This window comes from Rhodamnia argentea, chromosome 11 (assembly GCF_020921035.1).
Source record: "Rhodamnia argentea isolate NSW1041297 chromosome 11, ASM2092103v1, whole genome shotgun sequence".
Classification (NCBI taxonomy): domain Eukaryota; kingdom Viridiplantae; phylum Streptophyta; class Magnoliopsida; order Myrtales; family Myrtaceae; genus Rhodamnia; species Rhodamnia argentea.
In genome coordinates, this window is record NC_063160.1 from 2,306,425 (window position 1) to 2,313,496 (window position 7,072).

Genomic DNA, 7,072 nt, shown 5'->3' on the forward strand with positions numbered 1-7,072 from the left:
AAACCCCCTCTCGTCGAAAGAGCAAACTGCAGCTCTCAACAAATGTGATCATTTGTATCGAAAAAGTGGGCGAAAAAACGAGACCAAAGTAAGAGTAGAACTTCCGTTCCAACTCGTAACGGATCATTGATGCGTTTCTAGACAAACGCTACCGCTTTACGTAAGGCATCTTCAAAAATTGTTATAAAAAGTTGTGTTTTCCTTGTGCTATAATGAGGTCCAATGTTCAAACCCCCGATCTCTCACCTCTAATGTGAAAAGAGATGCCGCGAAATCAACGGTCATCTCTCGACGTGTTGTAGCTAATACTGCTATGTGATTTTTCTTGCATTGCGCAAAAATATCTGTGTTATTGCATGTGCGAAATATAGGAGGGGAACCGGAGTGAAAAACCCTCCAAGTGAAAGAGCGAACTACAGCTCTCCACAGTTGTGATCACATATATCCAAAAGAAGCCAAAATAAGAGCGGGACTTATGTTCCAACTCGTAACTGACGATTGATGTGATTCAAGACAAAGGGCTACTGCTTTACGTAAGATATTTCCGTTGCAGTGACTGACGCAAAGAATCAAAATTTGTCAACCACCACACTAACCCACTTTGTTTAAGGCGAATTATTCTTAGCAAGATATATTATGTGCGCCGGTGCATGTAATTATAGTGAATGAAATGTAAATACGCATTTCAAGGAAATAATATGCATTAGAGTTATTTACATAACTTGGAGGTCTCGTGAAATGCACCTATGCACATAGGTGTGCGCAAGTTATAGACATTCACTTCTTCCCCATGCCATCATGAGTTTCAAGGTTCGAACCCTTGATCTCTCACCTCTATGGGAAGAGAGATGTCGGGAAGTCAACCGTCGTCTCTCGACTTGTTGCTGCCGAAATTTGCACGTGAATCTTGCTGCATTTAGAAAGAATCTATGCTATTGCATGTGCGAAATATAGGAAGAGAATCAGAGCGGAAAACCCTCTAGATGAATGAGCAAACTACAGCTCTCAATCGATGTCATAGGCTGTATCGAAAAGGTTAACAACAAAACGAAGCCAAAGTAAGAGCATGACTTTTGTTCCAACTCGTGAAGGGACATTGATGCACTTCACGACAAAGCCTACCGTTTTTCATAAGATGACTTCATTGCAGTGATAGACGCAGAGAAATCAAAATTTGTGAACCGTCGTACTAATATGGCTTATACACGGTGAATTATTCTTATTAACTTATACTGTGTGCTCGTGCACGTGATTATCGTATATAAAATGTGAAGTTATACGGACAATTTTTTGGACATAACTTGGTTGTCAAATGAAATGCACATGTGTAGATAGATGTGCTTGCCGATTGTTTCGAATTGCTTTTTCCCAGTGCTATCATGAGGTCCAAGGTTTGCAACCCTTGATCTCTACCTCTTTTGGAAAAGAGATCCCACGAAGTCAACCCTCATCTCTCGACGCGTTGTTGCTAAAATTGTTACGTGAATTTTCTTGCTTTGTCAAAGAATCTACGCCATTGAACGGGGCGAAATGTAGGAAGGTAACCCATGTGGAAAACCCTCCAAGTAAAAGAGCAGAGTACATCTCTCAATAGACAGTGATTGATTGCATCGAAAAGGTCGGCAACAAAAATGAAGCCAGAAAAGTAAGGGCAGGACTAATTGTTCCTACTCGTAACAGACTGTCGATGCGCTTCAAGACAAAGGCCACCGCTAAAACATAAGGCACTTTCATTGCAGCGGCAAACGCAAAACCATCGATATTTCTCAACTGTCGCACTAATCCACCTCGATACATGGCAAAATTATTCTTATCAAGATAGAATATGCGTGCTCATGGTAAGTAAAATGTGAATGCATGCATGCAAAATGCAATAAACGGTAAAGTTAGTAAAGTTAGGCCATGGTATTCATCCCAACCACCAAACTCACCATTCGCGGAGCCGTGTCTTGGTAACAACCGACTGAGAGAACTGTGGAGGTGTAAAAAACTACATAAGATGCTGAGGAAAACGAGGTGACCCGACATTTAATTCGAGGAGACATGTTTGAATGGTCCGCATACTTACAAAACCTTGGAAATGGAGAAGATGGTTGGAGAAATTAGTTCACGCACATTTACTTGTGCTCAAGAAAAATGCCAAAAGTCGTTCGGTTCAGAATTCGGGAACAGATGCTGATGCTGCTGATGCTGCTGCTGCTGCGACATCTTCGTACTAACGTGTGTTTCCCACTTCCTTCGTTTCCGCATGCACAATAGGGTTGGGTGAATAATTGAGAAAACTTACTGCTTTTGTCATGATCTCTCCTGTTTTAAGAGAGACTTTTCTGGATCTCGAATCAACGGAGAGTGGAGGAGAAATTGAATTTATGTTCAGTTGAGAATGATTGGGAAACAATGGTGATGGTGCATGAGCATAAGCATCGAGTTGCCACCCGAGTAGCTCGATGTTGGCGCTCATCCGTCTTTCGAGGAGGGTACGGATTTGAATTTTGAAAGCAGAAACGGATTTCGTGATGAGGCAAAGTCTATTTTCTAGTAAAGAGAGTTAGAATCTCCCGACTTGGGCTTTGATCTAAGACTAAAGCGTAGAAATGTGTAATTGGTCGGGCAAATAGGGTATTGAAAAAATTTGCACATCATGCTTTGTGAGATTTTGTGGAACCACTCCAACTGTTCAAGAGCTTATAAAATCCATTATCAAGCGAGGTTTAGAAGTGGCGTGTGGAATTTGATTAGAGGGGTGGGCACACGTCTGTGGGGCCCACTTTTAACTAATCCAAAAGTTTGGGATGTTAGGTGGAAGGAGACCATAAGACTCATTATCAAGCGATGCGAGATATTTCAACAACGCGAGCGATGAAGAGTAATTATAGCTCGGGACCCGACATTGCGCACCAAGGAGGAGAATCTTATGGGTCGATATAGTTGAATGTGATATCGAATCACTACCACCCCAAGGAAGTGCGGAACCGTGACCTTCCACCTTTATCAGGGGTCCCGCCACTCACAAGGTCTCGATAGTTACGTTCATATCTCGACTCAGCATCTCACTTACCGTCGCGGTTTCACTTGTGGTAATCGGGGATGTCAACCACGTGTTTTCGCCAAGATCACACAAGAAATGACCGCAGATCTCGCATACCTACATGCGTCGAGATCCCGACACCCGCCCTTTTTTTTTTTTTTCACAAAGTGAACGGCAAATTGGAAACCTTTTTTTCCAACATTAATCTAGCAGTTCTCTTTCTCTCCAATGAACAATGGGCTTTCCTCAAAGCCCAAACCCTAGAAACAAAACACAAAGAGAGCCTCTCTCTCTCTCTCTCTCTCTCTCTCTCTACAAAATGGATTCATACCAAAATTATTTTTGGGGGTGGGGTCTCGACCCTGCGGAAGTCGCCATCTCCTCTCGTGTGGCATTTGTTTATTGTTTTCATTCTCATCTTTTCTCTCGTACTTCCACCAAAAACCATAAAGTTTTTAGACCAAAAAAGAGGAGCTTGACCCACATCTCCTCTCTCCCACCAACATAACCCACAAACTTAATTATCACCACCCTTATTTTTTTTTTAAAAATCATTATTATTACTATCATTGTTATTATTATTATTATTATATTTATATCCCCTTTTGGACCATTAGCAACACAAACAGGTCCCCCCCTCTTCGCCTTAATCCTTTGCCAATCCTCGAGTGAAGACGCTAATATTACAGGTGCGGGATTTCGACTTCCGCGCTATATAGAGAGACAGAGCAAAAGTCGAAGAGATAAAAATTGGAGATAAGATAGATAAACACATAAAAAAAAAAAAACTCATGACCCGATTTTTTTATTTTTTATTTCAATTTATTTTCCTATTTGTGATTATATTTATACCCTTTTTTTTTCCTCTCTCTTTTTTGTTTTGCCCGTCTAGTGCGAGTTCAATTCTAACTACTCGAAAAGCAGCGGGCCCCGCCCCATTCAAGTGGGCCCCCCTCGTCCTTCCCGCCAATAATTGCGTGCGCGTGTTGGTGCACGTGTGGTGTTCCACACCGGAGGGGCGCACACACCACGCCCCACCCCCCCCCAACAACACCACGCCCATCCCCCTTCCTCCTCTCTTATCCACGTCATACGGCGCACGATTTTGAATGCTACTCCACGCGCGCATGTTAGCTGTGCACGGTTTGGGACAGATCAAGTGTTTGTCCCAATTGTTGAGGTGACTAGAGGTTCGCATGGCTTCGGAACAGAATCGAAAAAAATTGGACCGGTTCCTACCGATCTTTTTCCAGATTCTAGCATATACATGATAGGTTCCAGTTCCACAATCTTTATGTTTTTTATTTTATTTTTTTGGTTCTTTATCGTCGCGTGATCTTGCGGCATTCCATAGCGTCGGTTAATAAGTGTGTAATCTGAAACAGATAGTCCGAATTTTCATTTCCGGCTATAACTGAAACTTTTACTTTGTTAATGTCTCATATTATTCGAGTATCTAAATATGAGTTGTAGTCGATGGATTGCAGTAACAAATTGTGATAATTAGAAGTGATGATTAAGTGCAATCGTTTAGTTAAGAATATAGACAGAACTTGGATAGACCTTAAAACCAACCATGAAACATGTGATAGGATAGGTTCTAGGTGGAACCTAGACCGATCCCGAAATCGTTCACCCATAGAAATGACAATCATATGTGAATTTAACTCGTATTTTCACTTGGTACAATCTCCAAACGTAGATCGCATTCCGATATAAGTTCTTAGATCCACCGTCGTCCATATGAATCATCTATCCTCAAAGACAGTCCGTTATGCGTATCGCCCAATCTTTGTAGTCTCGTTGTGACATCAGCAGTATGTCCATCGAGCAATCGCAGGAGACCTCGCGCAATGCACGCGAAACGGACGAGATGATTTTATACGCGTTCTGATCGATCGGTCGAGATGCGCGTTGAAATGCCCCGTTCGAAGAGAAAAGGAAAAAACCAACTTGGGAATTACAATTTTTCGCACGTTTCCCAAGGAATGAAGACACATGGGGGGGAAGGACCGTACAACATTTTTTAAGGCACACGAGCGTATCGTATTCCCGCTCTTTCACGATTATTTTACACTTAATTACGATGATGCGTCGTAGAATCGTACGCGGGATCTTACGGCGCGTCGACGGCGACACGTCAGCGCAGCAAATGTTTAGGGCCGGATATGGAACAGCGACGGAGGAGGGGAAAGGGCCCCGGGGGAGGAGGGGTTGGCGTTGGCCGACCTGTCGGTGACCTGCAGTCAAAGAGAGTGACGGTACATGCAGCCTAAGCGCCCGATTGGCCCACGTCAGCGCGCTCGGACACGAGCACGTGTTGATAGCAGCTCCCCGCGTGGGGGCCCGCCGCATCATCGCCATCATCATGAATCACGATCGTCCATCTCTCTCTCTCTCTCTCTATCTCTCTATTTTTTTCAGTGCCCGAATTTGCTCGAATCTGGATGAGGAGGGAGGGGGGTCGGTCGGGGGCCCCACGCTTGGGAAATTATGGTTTTTGTTTGGCCTTTTGCCCTAGGTGTTTTCTTTTTTTCTGTTTTTTTTGGGGGGGGGGCATTCTTGCTAAAGAGCAGTGAAAATTTTGGAGGTGAAATTACCAAAGAGCAGCTTAAATTCAACCCCATTGATGTGAATGTTCGATTTCACCCGACCGTAAATTGGAGCTCATTTTCGGGCTCGTCTATAATGTCGTGCCCACCTTCTTCGCGAAGGAGTGATTTTAAAAACATTTTATAAAACATAATATGTTACGTCGTTTACACAATATAGACGAAAAACATTTTTACCGTTTGGGCAAATGTTTTAGACGCAATTTGTTGTTAATAATGAAAATACTTTTTTTTAACGTCATGCTTAGGAAAAATATTATCGAATTATTTATTTTTCATGAAAATTAGTACTCAACTGCTTTGAGCGTTACATGACTCACTTGGAGAGCGAGAGAAAGAGAGAGAGAGGAGGAGGAGGATGAGGACGAGGAAGAGGAGGAAGGCGAGGCGAGGCGAGGCGAGGCGAGGCGAGGCGGGGCGGGGCGGGGCGGGGAGGTGGTGTGGATGGCGGTGTGGATGGCGGTGGTTGGACGTGTGCCAATGGTTTAAGACAATGGTCAAGCCGCGATGGGGTGGCGCGGACTTGCACACGTGTAATAGTTGATTAGAGAGGAAAAAAAGGGGCGAGGAGGACAATAAAAAGGAAAAAAAAGAAAAGAAAAAACAATAGAAAGTATTTTGTTTAGTTAAGTGTACTTGGACTAGGGTTATGTTGTCCCGCTCCATTTGAGAATATCACATAACGTTGACTTTACTTCTACAAGGGTGCATGTAAGCGAAATGTGTATATGAATTAAGCGCATGATATAATTCAATTTCTTGTAGTATCTAGTGTACTTTAAGGGTTATAATTCAACTTACAAGTATGTGCATCACATCCCAAAGATAATCAATTATCCCTCGATGTGAACAATTCGTTTGCCGTTACATTACACATACGATTTACATAATGATGATTATAGCACACGTTGTATTTTGGAAAATATTAGAAAAGATTAAAGTTAATAATGAAAGAATCGATTATGATAATATATCTGATTTTAACTAAATAAATTGAATGGCATTATTCATTACTCTTAAATACAGATAAACGGTTCATCAAAAAGATTTTGCGTTTAAGGGAACATAGGCAATTTCTAAAGGAAAGATCTCTAGCAAATAGATAGATGATTCGATAAAAGAATAAACGCATTAAAAGTACAAAAGACAAAATACCACATTAAATTTTCGAACCAGACGACAATTTTGGCTAATCTTAAATATAAATAAACGATTCATCAAAAGGATTTTGCATTTAAGGCGGCACGAAAATACCCCAAATACATTTCAAAAGAAAACTTATTTATCATATAGATAGACGATCCGATGAAAGAATAAACACATTAAAGGTAGAAACGATAATACATGACATTATACGATTTGGTGAAAGAATAAACACATTAAAAGTAGAAACGATAATACATCACATTAACTTTCCAAACTAGATAACAAT